We start from the raw sequence: 26,172 nt of genomic DNA, 5'->3' as shown, positions 1-26,172 counted from the left end.
GCCCCAGATTAGGGGGTGGGCGGGGAGGGAGGGTGACAGCAGAGCTCTCAAGTGGTTGGGAAGGGAAGGAAAGGGAATTTGTATCTATTGCTTCTGATGAATCTTCTGTAGTGGTTGCCTCTACCTGCTAGGCCTCAGCACTACCACCTATAATGTATGTCTTTAATCACGGGTGAGGATGGGGCCAGGCCTATAGACTGACTCAGACAGCAGCATGTGCCAAGGGCTTTGATGTGTACTAGAAGCCTGGCACAGGCGATCAAGGACAGGCTATATTAATCAGGATAAACCAGGTTATGCTGCAGCAACGAATAATCCTAGGATTTGGTAGCTTAAAGCAGCCAAGATTTAGTTCTTGTTCACGTTACGTGTGCTTTGCGGCTTGACCAGGGTTCCATTCTACCTTGTCACCAAGTTTGCAGAGGCTCCGTTTTGACCCTGTGCTCTTAGTTACCACCTCAGGAAGGAGGGGATGTGGCAAATTGTGCACTATTTCTTAAAGCTTCCATGCAGACATGACAAAGGTCACTTCCACTCACCTTTCATTAGCCAAAGCAAGACACGTGACTCCCAATATTAAGGGGACGGGGCAAAGCAATCCTACCACATGTCCAGAAGAGGGACAAGAAGTACTTAACAACCAGAACTAGCAATTGTCACGCAGCAGAGTCCTTGCTCTTAGGCCCTGCCGGCCTGCCTGCGCCATCTGGAAGGTGGTAGGGGAGGAGGCCAGCCTGGAAGGAGACCTGGCTAATTCACACACTACAGAGCCAGATGCTGGGCTCTTCATGATCAATCAGAATTAACCAGGAAGGTTTCAAGGCGCACAAGGAAAGGGTGATGTATTGGTGTACAAGGAAAGGATTATTAAAGAAGCAATGGGAGTTGGATACGGTTAACCCGGGGAGACTTCTTGGAGGAGAAAGTCAAGCACTATTTTGAAAATGAGTAGGGCTTGGGCTGGCTTTTTAAGAGGGGGGCAGGTTTGGCACAGAGAATTAAGAGGGCATCTCCAAAACCCTTGGGTCCAGTGTAGACAGTGTTCTCCAGGGCCCTGGGTGGCTGTTGAAGAAGCTATGTAATTGCATCCTGCAGACGTAGGTGTGGGATGTACCTCTCTCTGAGTTCAGCCAGGCAGCTGAGAGCCCTGAAGGGGTGTTGCCACCAAATGCCAATGGCCTTTTGTCTGGTGTCTTGAACGCCAAGTGGTTGAGTGTCCCCTGGGATATTTCTTTCACTATTTCTCTGGGTTTAGACTCTCCCTGTGGACAATCAATGCTCAATATCTATGTATTGAATTTCTAAGGAGAGAGGCTGGGAAAATCAACCCCACTCTGGTGGGAAAAGGAATTGATTTGTTCAAGGAGAGAAAGTTTGGTAGGCTCTGTTTCTGCTCTGGGAAGGTCTATCCCATTCTCCTAGCTGGTGCTAACTTTGGTCCAGTTTGACGTCCCAGCGTCTCCCCTACTTTTGCTTTCCTGAAATGTCATCCCCAAGAACAGAGAACAGCACAGGCAGGGGGGCTTGCAGACGGGGCGGGCAGATGGGGCCGGCTGGAACAGCAGCTGTGCACCAGCCCCAAGCTCAGCAGCTCTGCTCTATCAATCACTGTGAAGTTTACATCTGGTACAGCTCTTCCCTTGTGGTCTCAAATGGCAACAGCTTCATTATGGTGACTGTACAGGTAGCGAAGAGCAGCTTAGTCCTCCCCATACTGAGGCTGAGGCCCAGGGGCTCAGAGAGAGAGAGAGGGGTGGGGGCCAGGGGCTGTGAGGAGCAGGACTCAACTCAGTCCTCTGAGGAGCCTCCCTTCTCCTCCCCAGAGACCTCCCTTTCCTGTGACTTTAGCTCCAGGCACAGTGGACGCCCTCATCCTGGAGCAGGCAGTCTGTGCCCAGGGACGCCCGTCACCTGAATGCTAACTTCCTAGAATTCGGTGGCTGTCCCTCCCCTTGTCCCACACCTCTTCCCCAGCCCAGCTTGAGAAAAAGCACAGACCCTCACCATCCTCATCACCCTCAGTCAGTACCATTATAGTCCTCCTCCATCTTCTCTTAAGCAGGACCCTGTGGGAAGCACTGGGGAGCAAGGGGGGTCTGGGATAGAAAACAGCCTCTTTGACCCGATGCAGAACTTGAATTATAGAGACAAGAAATTTTCATGCAGTAGCTAGTGATGCAAAGTAGCAAATAATGTGTGAGGTTGTAAGATCTGAGAATTAGGACAGTCAGGGACAGTTTCTTGGGTGAAAGAGACTTTAGCTGTGTGGGGAGGGCTTGGTATACATAACTTGGTATGCAAAGAGGAAGGGGAAGCATTCTAGCCAAGGACCAGGAGTTTTGAAGCTGAAGGTGGGGTGACTTGCTCATACACCCATCTTGCTTGCAGTCTGTGGGATGAATGTTCTGTCTAGTGAGGCCACCAGGGCCCTCCTCTCTGCAGCTTCTCAGCAGGCTGGCTCTCAGGGGCGGTCTCTTTATCCTGGGGGGATGAGGATTCAGGCAAAGGAAAGGAAAAGGAAATAAAGGGCTGGTGCTATGGCTTGAGCTGACTGTAAAATTGTAATTATGCTGAGGCCAGAGAGGCCCAAGTCGCAGTGACGGGGAATGATTGAGCACTCCGTGTATGTGAAATCCTGCAGCCAGCGCCATGGGGGCTGGTGTGGATGAGCCCAGTCAGCTCCCATCTCTCCCACGTGCCAGATTCCTGCCGGATTCCGTTCCTAGAGTTGCATTTTGGCCTCCAGCTCCTCTAACCTGCAGGCTGGTCCCTGAACACGCCCACCATTTCTGCCTCTTGCCTTTGCTCCCAAGGTTCCCTCTGGCAGCCAGGCCTTTCCCCTACTTTGCTGACCCAAACCAACCCACCTTTGAAAGCTTCCCCCAAAGTCCTTCCACTCTCAGAGAAGTCACTGCTGGATTTATTCTCTGGGTCCCTCAGTTATACACCGAATCATATTCTGTCTTGCAAAGTCCTCCCAGTGGCTTAGGAATGGTTTGTGTCCCACATTTGACTTTTTTATTTTCCCTCAGGGCTGAGCGTGTCATTTTATGCAAACATAAGATCTCAGCACCTTCTTGCTGAATGACCGATGGCTTAGTTAATTCAAATAAAACTACATACTGGTGCACAGGGAAAGGATTATTAAAGAAGCAGTACAGTTAACCTGGGAAGCCTTCCTGGAGGAGAAAGTCAAGTAGTATTTTGAAAATGAGCAGATCTAGGCATGGCTCTGCATTCCTTCAGAGTAACGGTTCGGGTAGATGGCTGATGTCTGGAGTAGCAAAGAAATGAACCAGTCGGATCAGGTGGTCTGGACTGAAGTGGAGGGTCAGTGACTCACAGTCTGGTAGAAGGAGAGGCCCTATGAGAAGCGGGCTAGGGAGGCTGCTCTGAGGTCACACCAGTCTATGAATGCTGTCTGCTTGTTGCTCCTCACACGCAGACAGGAGGATCGGGTGCAGCCCTGGCAGGTGGAACCAGACCTGCCCCGGGACCAAACCCTGCTTAAGGTGGTTTACAGTAGCAAAGCCTGGAGCATTTGTGTTGTTTCCTTGTAGCACTGAACGTGGAGCTTGAAAGCTAGTGAAGGGAAGGTATGCATCTAATTAGGCGAGATTTTTTAATCGCAAACCCTTAAAGCCCGAGGAGCACTGGCCTCAGCATCCCCAGGTTGTTCTGGACGAAGCTTAGGCTGTAACAGAGCTAGCCCGCCCCCTCAACTGGAGGGTGAGGAGCAGGCGCAGCAGCCGTGTTGGGGCCATCGGAGCCCTCTATTGTTCCCTGGGATCAAGACACTCAGGCTGCCGCTGAGGCTTCCCCCTCTCGCTGGCTTGACTAAGGTCCCCTGGAGGTCTCCTGGGAGTTGCTGTGGTTTGCCATTTTTCTCTCCACCCAGAACTTCCACTGGAGATCATTCTGCTCTTCCCTCTCCCCTCTTCAGCCCCCAGTCTCATTATTTCTATATAAAGCTGTAGATTTATCATTATAATAGAGCTGCCTTCACCAAGGTTTGCTAACGTCTCTGTAATCTTGTAGTTATTGCTACAGAGGCCTCAGACCCCAGCGCACACAACTGTTCCTGTCCCCATTCCTGCTCCTTCATGGAGGCTGTAATTGGGGCCATAAATATGTGCCATGCTTGGTGGCGTTAATGGACTTGGCCATCTTTCTGCCTTACCAGGTTCCCCATAGGTCAGAGTGAGCGTGTGTGGTCATGTGTGTGTGCATGTGTGTGTGTGTGTGTGCGTGCATGTATGTGTGTGTTTGGTGGCAATGCAGTACTCCATAGACTATCAGGGAGCCTGGACTCAGCCTGCAGGGGGGACGGGAGGCCTTGTGTGCTGGAACAGTCTATTCTCTAGCCTGGGAATGAGCAGAGCTGGGTACAAAGAGCTCAGGCTTCGGTACCAGACAAACTTGTGTTGTATTCTAGCTTTTGCACTCTCTAGCTTTGAGATCCCAGGGACATTGTCTAAACCATGCCTCAGTTTCTTCATCAGGAAAGTGGGAGGTAATAATGGAACCTAGCTTGTATTATTTGTAGTCACTTAAATAAAATGCAAAGCTGCCTAGGGCAGCACCATCACAGGGCAGCCTGCTGAGCTCCATGCTTACAGTGCCTCTCTTCTAACTCAGCCTCCAGGGCACTATTTATATCACCCCCGGGCCTGAGCCCCAACTTTGGTCTGGACCATCTATTCTGACAGGTGGTTGGCTATTATCCATTCCTATTTTATTTATTTCTCTCTTTTATGTATTGTCCTACCATGTGTTCTCTGTGTGACCTTGGAAAAGTGACTTGCCCTCTCTGGGCTGCACTTTCCTCGGAAACCAGTTTCAAAGTTATGAGATTCTGAGATTCTCAGCTTCTCCTGTAAAGAAGTGATTTCATAGCAGAAAAACCCAGTGCGCGGGAGTGTGGTCTCCCTAGTAGAGGCCTAAGCCCTGGGTTGATAGGCCACTGGGCAGAATTCCCTCCCCTCAGTGTCCTCTCTTCAAGCCCTTGGGAAATGTCCTCCAGGGAGTTGCTGCCACAAGCAAGGCCCCGTCAGCAAATGGCCTTCCTCCTTTTCCTCTAAGACACAGTCCTGCACCTGGGCTCAGCACCCTCCCCGCCTCTCAGGTCCCCCATCTGCCAGTTATTAATATGGAGGTTATTACTTGAGTTCCTCTCAGGAGCCAAGAGCACAAGCAACTTTGTCCCATTTCACCCTCTCCAGAAGCCGTATTACTGTGCCCTATATGTAAGCAAAGAAATGAAGGCTGCAGGCTCAGTAATACCCACTGCCACCCAGACAGGCAGTGGTAGAGTCTTCAGCAAGTCCAGGCCTTCAGCAGAGCCCATGTCCTGCACGGCTAGAGGGGAGTAAGTGTGATTATGTTGCTCCTTGGGCAGAAGACAGACCCTGAAATTGTGCAGCTCGTCAGGAAATCCAGAAGAGTGTTTGGTTTGGATTTTCCTTCGTGACCTGGTTCATTCCTCTTGTTCCAGGGGACTTTTGTGCTGACACTTCGATTCTGTTACCATCTCCCCAGTGTTCTTCCCATGGGCACTGAGTTTGACATTCATTCCTCTTTCAGTCAACAAACACGTACTGGGTGTCAGCTATGTGCCGTCAGTTTGATCACTGAGCACATGTTGTGTATAGAAGCCTGGCTGGGCTGTGGAAAGGATGACAAAGAAAGAGCCCAGCTCCTACAGCTTAGGCTAATGGGAATTGTGTCCAGTGACTCCCCTTGCCAACCTCCCAGCCCTCTCACACAGAGGGCGCACACTTGGGGACAGACCAATTCAGATGCTCACAAACAAAATTACCCAAGCTGCTGTACTGCAGCCGTTAAGCAGAAATGTTGAGGAGAGAAAAGAAATCAGAGTCAGACGAGATTGGTTTGGGAAAGTTTCTAGAAAAAGGAAATGTTAGGCTAGGCTTTGATAGCAGTGAAGGAAGAGAGTATTGAGAGAGAATCAGAGGGAAGGGAGTGTGTTTCTCTATTTTCTTTGGATTGGGGGAAAGATCTAGAAAGAACCTCTCATATGGTGGGTTTCTTCTCTTTGTGCAGTAACTACTTGTGGTGTGATTACCATGTACCAGACACCAGGCTAGCCTGGGGGATATGAAAACTTCAACTCGGTCCAGTCCTCAAAGCTTCACAATCTGATGGGGGAGGTAGGAAGGCAGTTCTCTCGTCCCAGGGGGACATGCAGGTCCCAGTGTGTTGGTGGAAGACTGGCCTCCAGGAATGAAATTGCTTTCTTTGCCAGAAAAGAGTTAGTTGCATCCTTTTCTCACACCCATTTGCTTGAGTGCAACAGGATCCAAGGGTAGCTTACAAAAGGCCTTTTCAATTAGAGTCAAAGAATCTGCAAAATTGAGTCACTGTGACTCATTCAATCACCCTGGGACAAAGCCTCCCAGATACTCATTGACTAGCAGTTTGATGCAACACCTTCAAAGTGCCCACTTTGGATCTTAGGCTCCCAGTTCTACCCTGGCCAGGAGGGAGGGCAGGAGCAAGAGGGAATTATAATGAAATTTCACCCACATGTCTTCAGTAACCTTTTAAGAACTTATTTGGGTCCAAGAACGCTGGGTATTGAAGGACAAACATAGTCCTTATTTTCAAGGAGCTGATGGTTGGGTGGAGGTTTCAGAGCAAGTAAAAATGTAACCAAAAGAACACTATTTAACTAGGCGTGAAAAGGGAATGGGGGATGACAGTGGTGATAAGCTGAAAGCGTGAGGGAGTGGAATGGGGGATGCAGATGCCGAAAGAGAATTCAAGAATAAGATTTGAGTTTGGGGAACAGTCACAATCAAGAAGAAAGAGGAGAGGGACCAGCAAAGGATACCAAGCAGGGGGAGAGCACAGCGAAAAGAGAACTGAGGACAGCCAAGGAGGGATGAGTCAGGAATTGTTCATCCAGCGGTGATTTCTTCAGGCATCTGCAAGATACCAAGCACAGCTCTGGACATTGCGGATGGTTGTTGCTATTCAGTCGCTAAGTCATGTCTGACTCTTTGCAACCCCATGGACTTCAGTGCGCCAGGCTTCCGCATCTCTCACTATCTCCTGGAGTTTGTCCAGGTTCATGTCCTTTGAGTCAGTGATACCATCCAAACATCTCATCCTCTGTTGTCCCCTTCTCCTCCTGCCCTCAATCTTTTCTGGCATCAGGGTCTTTGCCAATGAGTCAGCTGTTCACATCAGGTGGCCAAAGTATTGGAGCTTCAGCTGGCAAACCACTCGGGTATTCTTGCCTGCAAGAACCCCATGAACAGTTAAAAAAAAACAAAAAACACTGTGGATGCATGGTAAAGGAAGCCCCTGCTCTCAGGGAGCTTACACCCTGGTGTGGGGAGACAAAGGAGTAAGTGAGATAAATAGTATGTTTGAGAATGATGAGTGGCCTGGAGAAAATGAAGCCTAGAAGTGTGCTGGGGTGTGTTGAGTTGGGAGGATGGCTGGAGGAGAGGTCCTGCATTTGCGTACTCAGCTGCTCAGTCATATCCAACTCTTTGTGACCCCAGGGACTCTAATCCGCCAGGCTCCTCTGTCCATGGAATTCTCCAGGCAAGAATACTGGAATGGGTTGCCCTTTCCTCCTCGGAGGCTCTTCCCAACCCAGAGGTCAAATCCATGTCTCTTGTGTCATTGTCAGGTGGGTTCTTTACAACTGGCACCACCTGGGAAGCCCAATCACAGGGTAAAACAGGTTAGTCAGGGGCGATATTCCCAAGAGGAGGCCAGCCAAGCAGGCCTGAGAGATAAGAGGGGAGAGAGCCATGCAGAGGTCCAGACAGAGAAAATGCCAAATGCAGAGATCCTGAGGTGGGAGAACACCCGGCTTGTTCAAAGAAGTAAGGGTTCAATGTGGCTGAAGCAGAAATGGGGCTGGAGAGGAGAGAGAATAAAAGATGAAGTGAGGGGGGGAAGGGGCAGGAAAGGTTAATGGAGTTCCACAGTCAAAAGTTTAAAAGCATCACTAGGGCTGACAGGTTGGAAATAGACTATACAACCAGGGCAAAGACAGGTATATCCATTGGGAAGCTGTTGCTGTGAGAGACAGTGATGGCTGGGACAGAGATGAGGGTAGAGATGTAAGCTGTTCTTGATTCTTGATGTATTTCAAAAGCAGAATTAGCAGTATTTGCTGACAGATTGGGTGCAGGGTCTAAGGTGTAGAGAAAGAGAAGAATCAAGGTTGTCAGCCTTAGCAACTCAGGAGGGAATCTCCATCAGCTGAGTTGGGGAATTCTGGAGGGAGAACCCATATGAGGAGGAAGATCAAGAACTCAGATTTGAACATGTGGTAGTTGAGATACTTCTGGGATATTCAAGTGGAGGTGTTGGATAGTAACTTGGATAAAGAATGCACCAGAAGAGAAGCCTTGGCTGAACAACTCAGTATAGGGGATATCAGCATGTAGATGATGTTAAAATCCATGAGGTTAGTTGAGATCCCAAATTTGGAGAAGAAGAAAGACCCGAGACTGAACCATGGGACACTCTACTGTTTAGACCGTGGGGACCATGAGGAAAAGTCAGCAAAGGAGGCTGATAACCCGCAACCAGTTAATTAGGAGGGAAAAACCAGGAAAGTACAGTTTCCTGGGAAACCAAGACTGTGTGTCCAGGATGAGAGAGGGAGGGATCAACATCATTAGACCCTGCAACGGATCAAGTTAGACGCAGACCGAGACGTGACCGTTTTGCTCAGCATCAGCCTTGCCAAGAGCTGGTGGAGCCCCACTGGAGATGAGGTCATTGGTGGAGGATTGGGACGTGGTTGTATGTATCATTTTAGGGGAACTCTTGTTTTTCGTTTATGTGTCACTTAGGGAAGTGAGCTCTCAGTGGCTTGGCAGGCTGGTTTTGCAGCATGCATGTGTGTACACTGCCACACTTGGGAAGAAGTGGGATGGAGCTGGGGGGAGTGGGTGAGCGGCCCCATTCCACTCAGAGCAAATCAGGCCAAGACACTGCATTGCATCAGGAATCTGCAGCAAGGCTAGGTATCCCTGGAATTCTGCCTTGAATTCTGGACTCGACTCTTGCAAGCAGGACCAAGCCTGGAGAGAAGCCGAGAGATAGAACCTTCCAAGAGAGGTGCACAGGGCAGATCAGGGTCACATGGAGGCTCCAGGAGGTGTGAGAGGAGCAAGGCTGGGCCTGGGCCCGGGCTGCCCGCCCAAACCCATGAAGGCTGCTCCCCAGGCCCTCCAGTCAGAGCTGCTCTGAATAATGTATGAAGCCAGCCAGCCCTGCCCACTGTTTCGGTGGCTTGGCCCCTGTGAGCCCTGGTTGTGCCCTCCTGGAAGCCTGACACCAGCCTGAGTCCGAAGCCCCCGCATGGCTCGGGGCTGCAGGCCTCACTTGTTTACTTGCTGCTCAGCTGGAGCTGCTTGTCTCTGCTAATGTTCACTTACCCCCACACTCCCTGGGGCCTGGCCTCATTGTCCTCTTTATTCTCAGGAACGCTGAGCTCTCCTGCACCTCCAGCCTCAGGCCGTTGTTTGTTGTTGTTCAGTGTCCCTGTTCTACTCTTTGCGACCCCATGGACTGTAGCACGCCAGGCCTTCCTGTCCCTCATCATCTCCCAGAGTTTGCCCAAGCTCATGTCCATCGAGTCAGTGATGCCATCCAGCCATCTCATCCTCTGTCACCCTCTTCTTCTGCCTTCAATCTTTCCCAGCATCAGGGGCTTTTCCTATGAGTCAGCTCTTTGCATCAGCTGGCCAAAGTATTGGCGCTTCAGCATCAGTCCTTCCAATGAATATTTAGGGTTGATTTCCTTTAGGACTGACTGGTTTGATCTCCTTGCAGTCCAAGGGACTCTCAAGAGTCTTCTCCAGCACCACAGTTCAAAAGCATCAATTCTTCGGCTGGAATAAGGGCAAAAATGTCCAGACCAGATCCCACACAGCTGATTCCTTCAGCCCCTGCCAATGTAGAATGCAGCCGGCCAGCATTTCTCCTCTGAGAGGGGAGGAGAGGAAGGGCCTGGTTGCTTGCCTCCCTCAAGGATGCCAAATGATGATGGGGATGTCAAAGCCTGGAGTGCTTTCCCTGCTCCAGAAATAAGACCTGCAGCCCTGCTTTCCAAGCTCTTGTTCTACTTTGGGAAGAAGTAGGAAGGGGGTGCACCAGGGGTCCCACCATGCTCAAAGCTCAGGTCCTGAGAATGTGACTGTCCCCACCAGGCCCCAGGTTCCGCAGCCAATGTGACCTTGACTCTTCTGGGAACTACTCAAAGGGCCAAGGCTCCTGTACCCAAGGGTTGCTGAAAATCCACCAAGAGCCCAGCAAGGGGGAGAGGCGGGGTGTGGGTCTGAGCTCCAACCCACAGGCAACAAGTCTTCTGGGGGCAGAGAGGGAGGGGACAGAATCCCGGAATTGCCGCAGGGTTCCCGAACTGCTAGCGAGAGCTCCAGACCAGCAAGTTGTCCCTTCAGCAGAGGTGATGGCTGCACCAGCCTTCCACAGCCTCTCACTTGGGCCACCTGGGACCAGTAGCCTTTCTTGGGTACAGGGGGTTAAAGGTTTCCCAGCGGGGTTGGAAAACAAAGCTAATTGGTCCAGACAGGGCTCTGACCCGGCTATAAGCAGAGTTGCTCAGTAACCGCTCCATTGGCCTTGGGTGTTCTCTTTCAAGTCATTTCTAAACTCAGCCTTTCACAATAGGTCCATCTCTACAGCTTCAGATGAAATGGCCTTAAGACGCTGCCAGAGGCTCATGGGGACAGTTCCCTCCTCACCCTTGATAAATACCTAGCATCCAGACAGCCCCACTGCCCATCCTAGTCAGCTGCCCGCAGAACCCAGCTTCCACGGGCAACCAGACCACAGCCCTGTTCTGCCTCCCTCCTCTGCTAGCTCCGTGCTGGCTGGGCCAGCCGACCCTGCCCTGCCCTGGCCCCATGTGCTGCTCATTAGTATGCTGTGCATCTAAATGGTATAAATATCTAATCTTCCCGTTACAAGAGAATGAATGGGAAATCATTAGGCAACAAGCTCATGCATCAACCAAAATTTATTCCTCCAACACTGGTGCATTTGATGTGCTTCCCCCCACCTTGCTGTGCAGAGCACACACTTGTCTTGTGGCTTCTACCGCCTGATAACCCACGGTGACATTTTCTCCTGGAGAGATATTATTTGGTCACCAGCTTCTCAGGTGGCACAGTGGTGAAGAATCCACCTGCTAGGGCAGGAGATGCAAGAGACTCGGGTTTGGTCCCTGGACTGGGGAGATCCTCTGGAGAAGAAAATAGCAACCTGCTCCAGTGTTCTTGCCTGGAAAATCCCATGGACAGAGGAGCCTGGTGGGCTACAACCCATGGGGTCACAAAGAGTCAGACACAACCAAGCAACTGAGCACAGACACGCAGGGAAGCAACAGGCAAACATCCCCTCTGGACACTGTCAAGGACATTCAGACCACAGGATTCGTTCCAGAGGAAGGGATTACAGCAAGTCCCCTAGATCAGCTGCAATCCAAAGAGACTCAGGTCACTGGGTGTAGCCATGGCTAGAATGGCAACCATCTGGGAAGAACTGGGCCGTCCCTGAGGGGTGTCTAATTTCTTTGGTGTTATGACTCCGTTTTCTCAAGGATTTAGGGAAAGTCAGAGCTGGAAAGGGCCTCGGAGATAATCTGGCCCCGTGTCTTCCTGTCACAGATGAGTAAGATGAGACCAGAGAAATCACAGAGCTTGTCTGGGGCGGCTCCGTGAGTCTGTGCAGCTCGGGACCCCAACCTCAGTCTCATGCTCTCCTCACTGGCTTCCTTGTCTCTAGGCTTTTACAGGGAATTCTCTTCCCCTGGCTATTTCACTCATTCCCTCTCTCCTTCCCTCCCAGGCCTCTGCCCACTCCCTATCTTCATTCTGTGCCTGTGAGCCTCTCTGTCCTGTAAGGGAAAGAGCCAAGACTTGGAGCCCAAGGCATGAAGCTCAAAAGGCACAAAGACGACACTCTCTCTGCCACAGTCAGTCTCTTCCACGCAGGAGACTCCCAGTCTCTACTGGGAATGGAAATAGGCAAACCAACAAGCAACATCAGCAAGAAAACCAAGGAGGAAGGGGAAGCTATAGATCAAAGAGCCTCAGACCCTGAGCCAACTAACCCCTGACCACCAAGTCTCCCATTGCACATATGTGGAGGAAGGAGACAGAGCTAGCTGTAGAGTCTAGGTCAGCCTTGCCCAAGTGTTAGCATATTTTCATGGTGTTTCCGTGTCAGCAGCAATGTAGATAACTGTGGTCTCTCCAGGAGGCAGCCACCCACTACAGTCCCCGGCCCCCACCCCTGCCAACCCCGTGTCCATCTGGCCCTCATTCATCCTCATCAATCCGCCCCTGTAGCTGTGTTTTCCTCTCAGGTCTGAATTGACACCTACTCATTCTCCATGAATGTTTAATGCCTTCCTTTCTGGACAAAGTCTCCAAGACCTTGAGGGTGTGTCTGTTGTTCTTGTTCAGTCGCCAAGTCATGTCTAATTCTTTGTGACCCCATCGACTGCAGCATGCCAGGCTTCCCTATCCCTCACCATTTCCTGGAGTTTGCCCAAGTTCACTTCCATTGCATCGGTGATCTCTAAAGATGGTCTCTCTAGGGCTGCAGCAAAACTTGGGACAGAGTGTTTTCCATGGAGTCCACTTGGCCTTGGGAATTAGAATAAGAGAGACAGCACCTGGGATGGGATGGACTGAGCAGGATGTTTAAAAGCCCACCCCTCTCTGAAGCGTCCCTCTGGCCAGCATGGCTGGAGTCACCCAGTCTTGAAGGCCTGAGAAGCACCAGCGACTGCTTCAGAAAACTCCCTGTCTTCCTGCCAATGCTCTGGACTTAGAGCAGCTTGGTGCTCAGGGAGGGCACCAACATCCTTAACAATGAACCTTGTTTCTCCAGGAGCTGTTTCCTACTGTGATCAGAAATCTGATCAGAAGTCTGAGCGTGTGCCCAGTGGGAGGGAGTCGAGGTGAGATGGGGCCGGATGAGAGAACTAGACTCACAAGATCACTGTCTGCGCGCAGAATTCCGATTGCAGGTGGAAGCGGGGCATCAGCTGGGGCCTCTCTGCCTCCACATGCCAGGCTCTGCTGCTGCTACTGCTAAGTCACTTCAGTCGTGTCCGACTCTGTGCGACCCCATAGACGGCAGCCCATCAGGCTCCCTAGCCCCTGGGATTCTCCAGGAAAAACACTGGAGTGGGTTGCCATTTCCTTCTCCAATGCATGAAAGTGAAAAGTCAAAGTGAAGTCGCATAGTCGTATCCAACTCTTAGCGACCCCATGGACTGCAGCCTACCAGGCTCCTCCATCCATGGGATTTCCCAGGCAAGTGTACTGGAGTTGGGTGCCATTGCCTTCTCCGGCCAGGCTCTATGTGCTTACATTTAATCCTCACCGCCACCCTGCAGGGTGGGTATTGTTATTATCTGGTTTCCAGACAGGAGAACTCAGGCAACCTGCTCAAGGTCACAAAGCCAGTGGGAGGCTGAGCCAGGAGTCAAACCGGGTGTGTTGGCTCCACTGAATGTGTTTCCTAACTCCCCTCTTTGCTGCCTCAAGGCTGGCTCTGAATGGGGTGGGTGTTGGGGGTTCTCCCCCTGAGAGCCTGCCTCTTCCTGGGATGGGGACAGCTATTGTTCTCCTAGTCCCCTCTGGCTCTAATTTCCTGCCTCTTCTGAAGGGTCCCCCTCTTGGCCTCTTCTTTCATTGACCTGGTCATGGGATGCAAGCCTGGCTCCACTCTACCCCAAGTTACACAAAGTGAATAGCTGTGCTCTGATCGGAGGTTTGTTCTCGTGGGAATTGGATATCTCTGCCCCATTGCCTTATCCATGGCCACCTGGGGAGGCTTCAGGGGAGCACTCGCTCCCCGAGGTTCTTCCTGCCATGCCTCCCATGGAATGCCTGCGTCCATCTGCTGGCTGGCTCTTCTCCACCTTCCCCAACTTTCCTGCCTCAGTCACAATCAAACCATGCCCCTCTGTAAACTGCCCTGAGGAATTTAGTTCTCGCTAGCCTCTAAGCCCAGACTCAGTGCCAGCCCCGTCTTCAAACATTCAGAACCAAGAAGATGTTCGAATAAATGATGGACCACCTTCCTCATGAGTGGTGGGACCTGATTGGTATATTGTCTTTGCAGTGTGGAAGGCTCCACCCTCCATAGAAAGCAATTGTAGTTTTAAGTAGCGTTTGTTGCCTCTTGTTACCTAAGAATGACTATGGCCATTGGCCTTCTGCGAGCTCATAAAGGGGCATCTAGGGCCATCCCTGTATATGCATGAGAGGCCCTTCTTGGCAGGGTACAGATGAAATTGCTACCTGAGATAGGAAGCAGGACTCACTCTCCATCTCAGCCCTCCTAGTTCTACAGTAGGCTGAGAATGAAACAACCCTGCCCACCAAAGTGAGGCCTAAGAGGGAGGCCCCAGGTGGTAGGAGAATGGGATGAAGTTTCAGTTGAGAAGGATACAGGCTGTTAGGAGTACACGGACGAGTATCCAGAAAAGAGAGGGTGCCGCGCAGCAGAAATGGGCAGAGAGCTGCCGGGGAAGGGCCTGAGAAGTCGTCCCAGCCCTTTGGGCCTGGAGTTCGGTGGTGAAAGATCCCGAAAGCACCCTATTAGTGTGCCGTTGTGTCCTCTGTGGTTATTTATTTTGTTCACCGTTAGCATTTGGAGAAGTTCTTTGTCACATTGCCAGGCTGTCTCAGGGGTGCGGTGGGAACCAGCAGTAGAGCAGGTTTGGGGCTACACTTGGGCTGGAGCTTCAAAGAGAGTGAGGAAAGGGCGCAGAGCAAAGACGACACTCTCTCTGCCACAGTTAGTCTCTTCCCCGCAGGAGACTCCCAGTCTCTACTGGGAGTGGAAATGGGCAAAGCAACAACAACGTCAGCAGGAAACCCAACAGGGGACAGAAGCTGTAGATCAGAGTGCCCTGGACCCCAAGCCCACTAACCCCCGACCTCCGAGCCTCTCCCTACACATATGTTTTTCTTCCTGGCACGAGGGAGGAGACAGAGCTAGCTGTAGAGTCTGGGTCAACCATGTTCAAGTGTTAGCGTGTTTTTATGGTGTCTGTGTATCAGCAACAATGTAGATACGGAGAAGGCACTGGCACCCCACTCCAGTACTCTTGCCTGGAAAATCCCAGGGGCGGGGGAGCCTGGTGGGTCTATGGGGTCGCACAGAGTTGGACACGACTGAAGTGACTTAGCAGCAGCAACAATGTAGATAAATGTGGCCTTTCCAACAGGCCTCCCCTCACTCCGCAGGCAACCCCTGTGCCAACCCCTGGCCAACTCCATGCCCATCTGGTCCTCATTCACCCTCATCAGTCGTCCCCTATAGCCGTGTTTTCCTCTTAGGACTGAATTGATTCTCATTCTCTACTCTGAACCGTCTACTCATTCTCCATGACAGGGCAGCTAGTCCCAAAGAGAAAACCCAAAGAGGAAGATGGGGTAGCTTGGGATGGGGAATAAGGGCAGTACTGCGTCAGGCTAGCCCTCTCTAGAGCCCTTGTGGGAGGAATGGGGAGCGGAGTTCCCCCAGCCCAGCCCTGTAATAGCACTGGCCTGGGGCTCCTTCCCTCAGGGGCCCAGTGAGTCCACCTTCTCCGAGAGCCTTTGGTTGACTCATATCCCCGGAGTGACACATTGGATCATGTGGTCAGATCAGTCCAAATTCCAGAGAGAGAAAAACAGCTCTGGTGGTGTGTCATGAAAACACGAGAAGTTGGGGACAGGCTGGCTGTGTGACTGGAGGCACCTGCTTGAAAATGCCTCCCCCACACCGTCAGAAACTGTCTCCAGCTGAGTCACTCCCCAAGGTCCTGCTAGAGTGACAGTCCGGGGTCCTCCCCCCCAAGCCTGGCTCCCCAAGACCAGCACATCAGACCAGCTGAGAGCCAGCCCGCAAGTGAGAGCGCAGCAGGAAAACACTCAGACAGCGAAGTTTTGAGCACCTGGAGGGCAGTGGGGAAGGGCAGTGTAATTAGCAAGAATTCTGCCGCCCGCGTGCTGTCCTGGGAGGCAGACCCTGCACAGGCATTTTGAAAGAGGCGGTTAGCCCTCCGAGGTGACTTTTAAGAGGAAAAACAGGGAACAAACTTTCTTCTTGCTTCTGGGCCATTTTGGTAGGCGTAGGAAGAAAAAGAGGCCAGAGGAAAAGACAAGACAGAGACTGCCTTTGGAATTCCAATTCCTGCCGACAGGGCTCTTTTTGTTGTCGTTTGTGTTAGTAAATCCTATCCAAGGCTGGGCAGACACCCAGCTCTCTTTCGAGAGTGAGAGTTCCTTAAGGAAAAATATTCCCCCAACCCAATTTGGGCAGTGTTTACCAGAGAAACTCTGGCTGAGCAACTTGTTTACTCTTGCATGAGAGAGGAAGTGAGCCTCTTAACAGAGTCCGCTGACCACCTTGGGTCTGGCCGGCTGGAGCTGGCCTGGTCTTCCCTGGGCCAGACCACGGGCGGCCCTGCACACACACATACACAGTCATACACACACACATACACAGTCATACACACACACACAGTCATACACACACACACCGTGTCCCTCAGACACTAGGGACCCAACAAGGGGCTTCTACCCATTCAACCTTGCTTGATTGGCTCTTTTGTCATCTCCCCTCTGAGGACTCCAGGCCCCCAGAGAGGGACATCTTTTGGTTGCCCTGAGAAACTGCATTTGGAAAGAAAAATTTCAGGAAGACCTTGTGTCCTAAAGATCATTCAGCTTGTGACACACCCATATGGATAACTATAATAAACCCACAACTGCTTCTACTTTAGGCTGTCCCCCACTTGTTGAGAAGCTGGGATAAGGATTATCTCTTCACTTCGGGGGAAGCCGAGGCATGGATGAAGGTGCTGGACTGTTCAAGGCCACTTGGTCAGCTCTGTTCCGTCAGGCAGGCTCCAAGAGGCTTCTGCAAGGCAATTGGCAAACACGGTGCCAGCCTGCAAGAACCTGCAGGTCAGCAGGACTTGGAGTTAGGAAACCAGGGCGTGAATCCTGCCTCTGCCATGTGGCCTTAGCAAATCACATCACCTATCTGTTTCCTCATTAGTAAAACGTGGGAAATAGCCTATATTTCCCAAGGTTGAAGAGAACTATCCATGAGAAAGGGCCTCCAGAGGTTCTTGCCACAGATTATTGTTCCCATGTCTAACAGCAATACCTACCATGTTTATAAAACATGTTCCAGGTATAGATCTCATTTAATCCTCTCAACACAGTAAGAAATCAGCATTTCAGTTTTATAGACGAAGCACACTGAGGAGATTCCCTGGAGTCAGTTTGAAAGCGATAGAACAGAGAACCAAAACTGAGATCGTTTTCTTTAAAAGCTGCACGACTGTAATATATTTTACCCTTCCTTGCCTCAAGGCAAAGCATTATATTCTTGTTTTAGATATTCTGGAAAATACAGAAAGCCACAAAAAGAGAAATCCAATTCGCCATAAGCCCGTTATCCTGAGATAACCGCCATTAACATTTTGATGAAATCCAAAATCTTCCTATTACTTAGAAAAATCACACAAATGCAATGAGGGGCAGGAACACTGTGGAGGCTGAGAGAGGGTTGGTACATTATCTGGTTTAGGCCTGGAAGTTTCGGAGATGAAGATTCTGGAAGAACGCTGGCCTGAAGGCAAGGATGTGGTGTGGAGATCAGGAGGAGGAGACTGTTATGTGAGCAGGGTCGAGGAGTAGAGGGTGTTGACAGATGCAGGAATCTGGTGCCCCTACCACACCTCCAGACCTGCCTTCTCACTGTGGACTGTGGCTGCTGCTGCGGCTGCTGCTGCTGCTGCGGCTGCTGCTGCTGCTAAGAAGCTTTAGTCATGTCCGACTCTGTGCGACGCCATAGACAGCAGCCCACCAGGCTCCCCCGTCCCTGGGATTCTCCAGGCAAGAAGACTGGAGTGGGTTGCCATTTCCTTCTCCAATGCATGAAAGTGAAAAGTGAAAGTGAAGTCGCTCAGTCGTGTCCAACTCTTAGCGACCCCATGGACTATAGCCTACCAGGCTCCTCCGTCCATGGGATTTTCCAGGCAAGAGTACTGGAGTGGGGTGCCATTGCCTTCTCCCAGACCATGGCTACTGTTCATCTTTATCAGTGAGTCCCTGAGCTCCCTGGTGAGGAGTGGTTTCCTCCTCCTAGCTAATGAAACTGGAACATCCTGGAAGACCCTCAGGGGTAGACTGACAACCTCACGGTGAACACTTGACCTTCTGGGGACTGGAGGTAGCCCTGGCGATATCCTTTGTCCTTCTTCAGTCAGCTGGCTTCCAGTGGCCAGAGACCCGGGGACAGCCTCCAGGTAAGGGCAGGGTGGTCTGGCACAGCTCTAACCCCACCACGGCAGCCTGGGGCCCCTCTGAGAAACCCATCCGCAGCTCTGAGTATCTTCCCAGACAGCCAGGGCCCCTCACCAGCCTCCGGTCAGGTGCCCTGGGGGCCGGGATCCCATCTTGTTACCATATTAAGAACAATATTAACAATAAGTCCACCTGACCCTGACACAGCACGATTGGATTTACAGAACCCTTTTACACACATTGTCTCATTCAGTCCTCAGCCAGTCTTTGTAGGGACATTATCCTAATTCTGCCGATAAGAAAATCAAGCTGAGGCAGAGTGAACTGTCTGAAGGTGGCACAAGTTCTATAAAGTCTCCTTTATTTGTGTCTGTCATTTTGTGTTGCTCTAAAAGGATCTAGCTTGCTCATAAGACCTATGATATGATCCTAATTAAACTTAAGATATCATTCAAATGTGGCAAAAAAAAAAAAAAGAAAGTCAAATGGAGTCCAAGGAGGCCACTACCCAGCACCCAGGCCCCACCATCCTGACACTGCCTGGAGTCGACTCTCACTGGCCTGGAAGCATTCTAGCAGCTACGTGAGAAAGGAAGCCTGGTCACAGAGTTCTGTGTCCATGAGATAAATATAAAGCAGATGCTTGAGGAAAACAGAGCTACCCCTGCTCCTAGGACAGGAGAGAATAATGAACAACATCACAGGGACAGTTCAGAGCATGGTCTCCAAATTCAAAAACCTTATGAATACCTCTGGGCTTCAGTTTCTTCATTTGCAAAGTGGGGGTAATCATAAGACCTAGTTCATGAATTTGTGGGGCACTAAATGAGGTTCTTTTTAAAAGATTTATAAAAACAAGTAATTGAGAAAACAGATGTAAAGCACTGTCAGGTGCTGCTTAACCAGGGTTCCAGAAGCATTAGAGGAAACCAGAACACCAGGTAATGAGTGGAACGATATGATTCCTGAGGACAGCCTTTCGGCAAACCAGCAGGGTTTGGCACAGTGGATGAGAGGCAGGGCCCTGGGGTCTGGCTGTGTGGGTTTGAACCACATTTCTCTTTAGCAAAGTGAGGTGGTTAATATCTTTGTGAGTATCTCTCTGCTTGCTTCCTCATCTGTAAAATGTGGGTAAGACTAACCTCTAATCTATATGCCCAGAGTTCTTGGCCAAATACCTGGCACGCAGCTAGTGCTTGATGAATGTGAGCTCTGAGTGGTATCTTGAAGGCTCTTCTTTGTCATCATCCTTACTGTGGTAGAGGTCTGCAGTCTCTGAAATCCAGTGTTCTCAACTTTCCACTGCCACCATTCAGTCTTGTTTATTCGTACATCCTTGTAGTCCTTAGGGCTCCCAGGTGGCTCAGTGGCAAAGAATCCGCCTGCTAATGCAGGAGACCCGGTTTGATTCCTGGGTCTGGAAGATCCCCTGGAGTAGGAAATGGCAACCCACTCCAGTATTCTTGATTGAAAAATTCCATGGATAGAGGAGCTTGGCAGGCTACAGTCCATAGTGCTGCAGAGTCAAACATGACTGAGTATGCAATAAGTATACATGCTGTAGCTCTTAACCACGGCCTTCATCCTGCAGGCGCTTAATTTATACATGTGCAATGAAATCGGAAAGTGAGAGACAGGGGCATTGAAGAACTCCAGCTAGCACCAACTGGCCACCGAGCCTTTCAAAGCCTCCATCTTCTGATCTGTAAAATGAGAAGGGATCTTTGCAATATCCAAGGCCCCTTGAGCTCTTATATTGATTAAATCACAGAGGTCTTTACTCTCAAACTGATAATTGCTATAGTTGTAGAAGGTGCTTGGCTAGGAATTCCATAAGAGACCTAGTTCCTACCCTAATCTCTAAGAAAGAGGTGGGCTAGAACCAAGTCATGGGTGCGCTGCAGAGCCATGGGGCAAGTGGATGGCAGTGAACGGAGGTCCCAGAATCAGTGATTTCCCACTGCCTGGCCTGGAGCAAAGGGGCCTGGGCTGGCCTAGGCATGTCCTACCACCTCGAGGAAGAGTGGCCTCTCTGACACAGACAGGAGATGGAGCTGTCTGGTAGGAGGGGGAGGCCAATGAGGGTGGGGTGGGAGGAGGAGGTGAGAGGATGGCTCTGCTCTGTGTGGGAAGCAGGGAAAGCTGGGCGGTGACTTGGATAAGGAGCCTGAGAGTTGGGGTGGCGGCGGGGAGTATGTCCAGGGAGCAGCAGGCCCCCTTGTCAGCAGCAACAGCCACATCAGGAGAAGCGAGAACCCTGGGGATGCCCTGAGGCTTGGGGGAGTATGGCCTTGCCTTGATGCCAGGCTGGCCTCTTCCTGAGCCTGGGGGCTGTTCAGGCCCATTCAGTGTCAAGAGGCAGTCCATCTGGGAGAGGGAAGGAAGGATTTGAAAGAACTTCCCCTATGGAGCTCAGGCCCTAGCAGTGGTGGCTCTAGAATGGGGGCAGACAAGAGCCCCGGCTCCATGATCCCCTCCTCCCCACCCCTGGGGCTGCCTCCCAGCCTAAGCCTTGCTTTTTGTTTCTGCCACTGGGACTCGGTGCCTGGCAAAGAGGAAATAACCATTAGTGTCACCTGCTCACCAGTGGGAGACATTAGCTTCTCTGGCAGAGCATGCGGCCTGTAATTTTTGGAGGAGTTACAATAATGGAGCTAATTTGGTGTTTCATCATTATGCTCCTGGGTGAGCAGCGAGGGAGGGGAGGCCTGGGGCCTCACCATCACCTCCCAGCACAGAGCTCTGTGCTTCCTTGGGTATCTTTAGGGGTCCTGGAGCCAGGCTCCCTCCTCCCTTGCCCTCCTTTCCCACCAGTAGCCTCTCCTTCCAGAGGTGGATTGTCAGAATGCAGCTTGGAGACCACCAAGGCAAACCCCAGCCAGACACACGTCCACAGCAGGATAGAGCAGGAAGAGTTGGAGGGTTGGAGGAGGTGTATGAAGAGCCTGGGGCTTCCCTGGTGGCTCAGATGGTAAAGAATCAGCCTGCAATGCAGGAGACCTGGGTTCAATTCCTGGCTCAGGAAGATCCCCTGGAGAAGGGCATGGTAGCCCACTCCAGTATGTATTCTTGCCTGGAGAATCCCATGGACAGAGGAGCCTGGTGGGCTACAGTCCACAGGGTCATGCAGAGTTGGACACGACTGAAGCAACTTAGCGAGCAGCCACGTGTAGAGTCTGCTCTGCACTAGACACCATCCAGGGGGTTTAAGTGCACACATCTGTTCACCTTCATGGTTAAACGTATTTTACAGACGAGAAGGTGAGGTCATCTGATATGATGCTTTCATTTTACAGCGAGTAAACTCAGGGAGGCCCAGTAACAGCGTGTAGGCTATCAAAGCTGGCATTTGAACCTAGGCCTCTTGGCTCCAAGTTCAATGTTAGTTGTTCAGTTGCTCAGTTGTGTCCAACTCTTTGTGACCACGTGGACTGTGCCATGCCAGGCTTCCCTGTCCTTCACTATCTCCTGAAGTTTGCTCAAACTCCTGTCCGTTGAGTCAGTGATGCCATCCAACCATCTGATCCTCTGTTGCCCTCTTCTCCTCCTGCCCTGTCTTTCCCAGTATCAGGGTCTTTTCCAATGAGTCAGTGCTTTGCCTCACCCCTAAGTTTATCCTGTTGCTGGGGACACCTGAGCTGGAGCCTAGAGTCTAAGAAGTCACCCACAGATGCCCTTCTGTAGAGCCCCACTTATTAAAGATGCTGCTGGGTGGGGAAACCCTGGGATAGGAGGGAAAAAGAGGCAGCCTGCCAGCCAGCACAGCTTCTCATGGGCCTTGAAGCCAGGAGCTATGGCCTCTGAAATCCAGACTAGAAGATGTCCCTGTTCCCACCCTCCACCCAGGGACGTGCCCAAGGCAACTGCCCCTCCTCCTGTTGTTGACTCAGACATCCACAGAGCACACCTGACCCCTCAGCCCACCAGGTGTGGGGCCATTGCCTGCCCCAATATGGCAGGAGAATGAGAGATTTACAGCCCTTGTGAGCTTACTGCACGTAAATCTTGATTTTTCTCTACTAGCAGCTGGCAAAGTCTTCCATGTGGTTTCCTCATATGCCTCCAGATCAGGGGCTTAGAGCAACTGCTGCATAGGGAAGCACCTCTGATGCTCATTGTCAGAGAGGGTTAAGCAAGTTCAATGACATCCACAGTTATGCAGCTGGAACGCAGTAGAGCAGGGATTTGAACCCTGCCCCAAACCCCATGCATCCTCCACGGGGTTGTTGGTGCTCATTCCCTTGTACCAGAATTTCCCTGCCCTCTGGTTGGATGAAGAGCCAAGATCTCAACTTCCCACCAGCCCAGCAATCAAGAGTTCTTTGTTGATGACTATTGTGGGTCTAGAAGAAGGCCGCTGAAATACCTGGAAACTTTAGAAGGCCAAGGACCCTGGATTTCTCAGTATTCGAGAAGGGAAGGCAGTCAGAACTGATACTGTCTTCAAGACTCTGAAGGCATAACGGCTGTGTTATGATGAAATAGCAAGTGTGGACTAGGAGGGAAGGGCTAAGTGACCTGGGAGGCACTGGATGGGACATCAGGGAGAATTTTTTGAGTTCCAGGAGGATGCAACACTGGAAAAGGTGGTAGTGAGATTTTTTTTTTTTTAAGAGGCCACAGTTGTTGAATTTAATGTGGTCTGCTTGGGAGCTAGGACTGGATGAGTTCTTGAATTTAATGTGGTCCTGCTTGGGAGCTAGGACTGGATGAGTTGACCAATCGCTCATGGTCCCTTGCTGCCTAGTGACATGTGATTGGCGCTATCTTGCTCCGATCCACAAAGATCACACACCAAAGAAGTGAATCCACTTGCAGCTCTCCTAGGAGGCCCACAAGGACTGCAGACTGTCCCCTTGCCCTGCCTCAAGCCCTAAGGAAGCAAGAAGACAAAAATGAAGAACATAACTCTTTGCAGGAGACAGAGGGAAACACTTTATATGCCCGAAACATCTTGGTGAAGGGTTGCCTCCTCCCAGACATGGTGTCTGCACCCCAGAGAAGCTCAGTGGGGAAGATCATGCAGAGAGAGCCCAGGGTTCTCCCATGCTGGCCCAGCTCCCTCCTCACCCATCTTCTTGCGTGAGACAGTGTCCATTGGAGCAACTTAGCACTGGGTGAGATGATGACATACAGGGGTATTTCATGAGGAATGGCTGACTGAGGCCAGGATGTGGGCGTTGGCTGGTTGAAGTGAGCAGGAGATGGAGCCCTACATATCGTACTAGTTCCCCTTCAAGAGGAAGCAGACAGGAGCAGGCAGAGGGAAGCCACAACTTTCAATCTCAGGGGCTTCCTCTTTAGTGCTTCTTGCTTTTGGAACACCAAGAAATTTCACTTTCAAAACCCACACAGGTCCTTAGCTCACCTGAGCCTCATTAACCAGGGGCCGAAGGTTACTGTGTGTTTGTGGCATGGAGCACAATTCCAAAGGAGGCTGGGTGGTGTGGAGGAGAAGAGCAAGGCCTCAGAGTCAGCAGTCGGGGGTCCACATCCAGACTTGGTGGATCACTCTGAGACCCTAGGCGATCACTTAACCTCTGTGATCCTCAGTATGGCGGTGATCAGTCCTCGCAGGAATGCCGTATGAACAAAATGAATTAAGTCCACAGTGTTGCATGGTCTCTACACACAAGCTTTTGCTGCATGTCTCAGTCCCCTTCTCCCTTGACTTTGGCTTTGATCACCAAAATAAGTAGATGAAGTTGAAGAAACGTCAGAATCCTGATCAGAGTATGTGGGCTCAATTGCTTCTTCTAACTCCACGTGGCAAAAGTTCTCAGCCCCTGAGACCTTCCCTGAGTGCATGCTAAGTCACTTCAGTTGTGTCTGACTCTTTACGACCCTATGGACTGTAGCCTGCCAGGCTCTTCTATCCATGGGATTCTTCAGGAAGAGACTTCCCTAGAGCACTTGTTAAAACGCGGAGTGCTGGGCCCCACACCTGATGAGGGTGGGCCCAATAAATTGCATTTCTGGCAAGCTCTAAGTGCTGCTGCTGGTGGTAGTCAGGGAACCACACTTGGAGAACTACCACAATCAGGAATATTTACAAAATGGTGTCATGCGTTTTTAAAGCACTATCCAGTTTTCTTAAACCATCTAAATTTGGGTGAGGCACCTTCTTACTAAAATTCAGCTAAGCAGTGTGCCTGAGGTGCAAAGGGAAAAGGCGGAAGGCAAGAGTGAGCAAGCCATCCAGGGGAATTGACATGACTTTGATCCATTCCAACCTTGTTTGCACCTAACAAAGGAGAAGAGGCCCTTCTGTGATGCTAACTTTTGCTTGGCAGCACTGATACTGAATCACTTTGCTCATGGTCACAGAGACTCTACTAAGGGTCTTGTCCAGGGCAGCCTTGGAATCTGTTTGCGTTATGTTGCAAAACAAGGATACATGAGTCTCTGGGGAAGCCTGTCAGATGGACTCATGCAGGCTCCAGCCTCAGAGATCCTGACTCCACAGACCTGGGATGCAACTCAGGAGTCAAGTCCCCACCTCCCAAGGGAATCCAGAACAGGAGAGCTCCAGACCACTTCCTGGACAGTACCTTATGAGGCACCACCCTGAGCTGTTAGCCACGTCTTGTTAGCCACAGAGACAAGGCTGGACAGACCTGAGGTTGAGGTTAAGCAGGGGCAGGGGCCCACACCTGTCCTTTTCATCACCTTCTAACTAGGTCTGCTCCACGAAGCCGAGCTGCTCATTAATTCAACAAATATCGGTGCATGCATGATTGCTAAGTCGCTTCAGTCATGGCTGACTCTTTGTGACCCTATAGACCATAGCCCACCAGGCTCTTCTGTCCGTGGGATACTCCAGGCAAGAATACTGGAATGGGTGGCCAGGCCCTCCTCCAGGGGATCTTCCCAACCCAGGTATCAAACCCACATCTCTTACACCTACCTGCATTGGCAGGTGGGTCCTTTACCACTAGCGCCCCCTGGGAAGCCCCCAAATGTTGGTGAGCCTGTGTTATAGACCAGGCACTGTGCTCAGTCCTGGGAATACAATGGTGAGTAAACTACGGGATGGGAGGGAGAATAGGGTAAGAAGGCACCAAGGGGGCCGGATTCAGGAGGCATTCATGTTGGAGGCACTTACGAGTGAAGCTGAGTAAGGGCCTCCACCAACTTTGCCTTTGTACCCTGGGCCCCTGGTTTGCTCGGCCCTGTCCTTTGGGAATACGCAGTCTAGAGCAGGAGGTGTGACTCTGGAGGAAGTGCCCGAACAATGAGAGGACACCTGCTGTGTGTGCAGAGCTGGGGAAAGAATGATGGCTCAGAGGGGACGCAGTGTGCAGGGGGAGGGTGGGGCACATTTGAGGGGCTGACAGCGCCTGAGGCTAACGCAAGGTGATGATGCCTGGGTGAGTGGAGGGAGGGATGGGCCCTGATCGCCTAGGGCCCTGTAGGTCTTGGTAGGGTTTTGGCTTTTAGGAGGAAGTCACCGAAGGGTTTTAAATAGAGGAGTGACATGGTCCATCTTACAGTCTTGGAAGCCCTTTCTGCCTGCTGTGTGGAAAGTGGAGCAGGAAAACAAAGGGAAGCAAGGGGTCCCTTAGGAGGTGCGGCACGCGCAGGTGAAAGGTGGTGATGTCCTCTCTGTGGCACTGGAGGTAGAGACAGGTGGGTAGACTCAAGATCGGATTTGAAGCCAGAATCAACAGGACTCAGTGATGAGAACTGACAGGGCTTCATGATGAACTGAATGCAGAGGAGAGAGGAAGGCAGGAGGGGCCGTTTCCCGAGTTGAAGAAAACAAGAGGAAAATGTAAGCAGAAGCTCGGAGTTCTCCCCGAGAATCTCAAGTTTGAGTTTCTCAAGT

General features: G+C 51.2%; 1 protein-coding gene across 2 annotated transcripts in view; it reads left to right on the top strand.

Annotated features, from left to right (window-relative positions):
- SYT6 (synaptotagmin 6) overlaps nt 1–26,172 on the top strand; it is a 66,478-nt gene that overhangs the window by 14,678 nt on the left and 25,628 nt on the right. The gene's annotated exons all lie outside the window — the stretch shown is intronic.

This window comes from Ovis canadensis, chromosome 1 (assembly GCF_042477335.2).
Source record: "Ovis canadensis isolate MfBH-ARS-UI-01 breed Bighorn chromosome 1, ARS-UI_OviCan_v2, whole genome shotgun sequence".
Lineage (NCBI taxonomy): Eukaryota > Metazoa > Chordata > Mammalia > Artiodactyla > Bovidae > Ovis > Ovis canadensis.
Note: the sequence above shows the minus strand (reverse complement) of the source record. Positions and strands in the feature narration are given on the sequence as shown.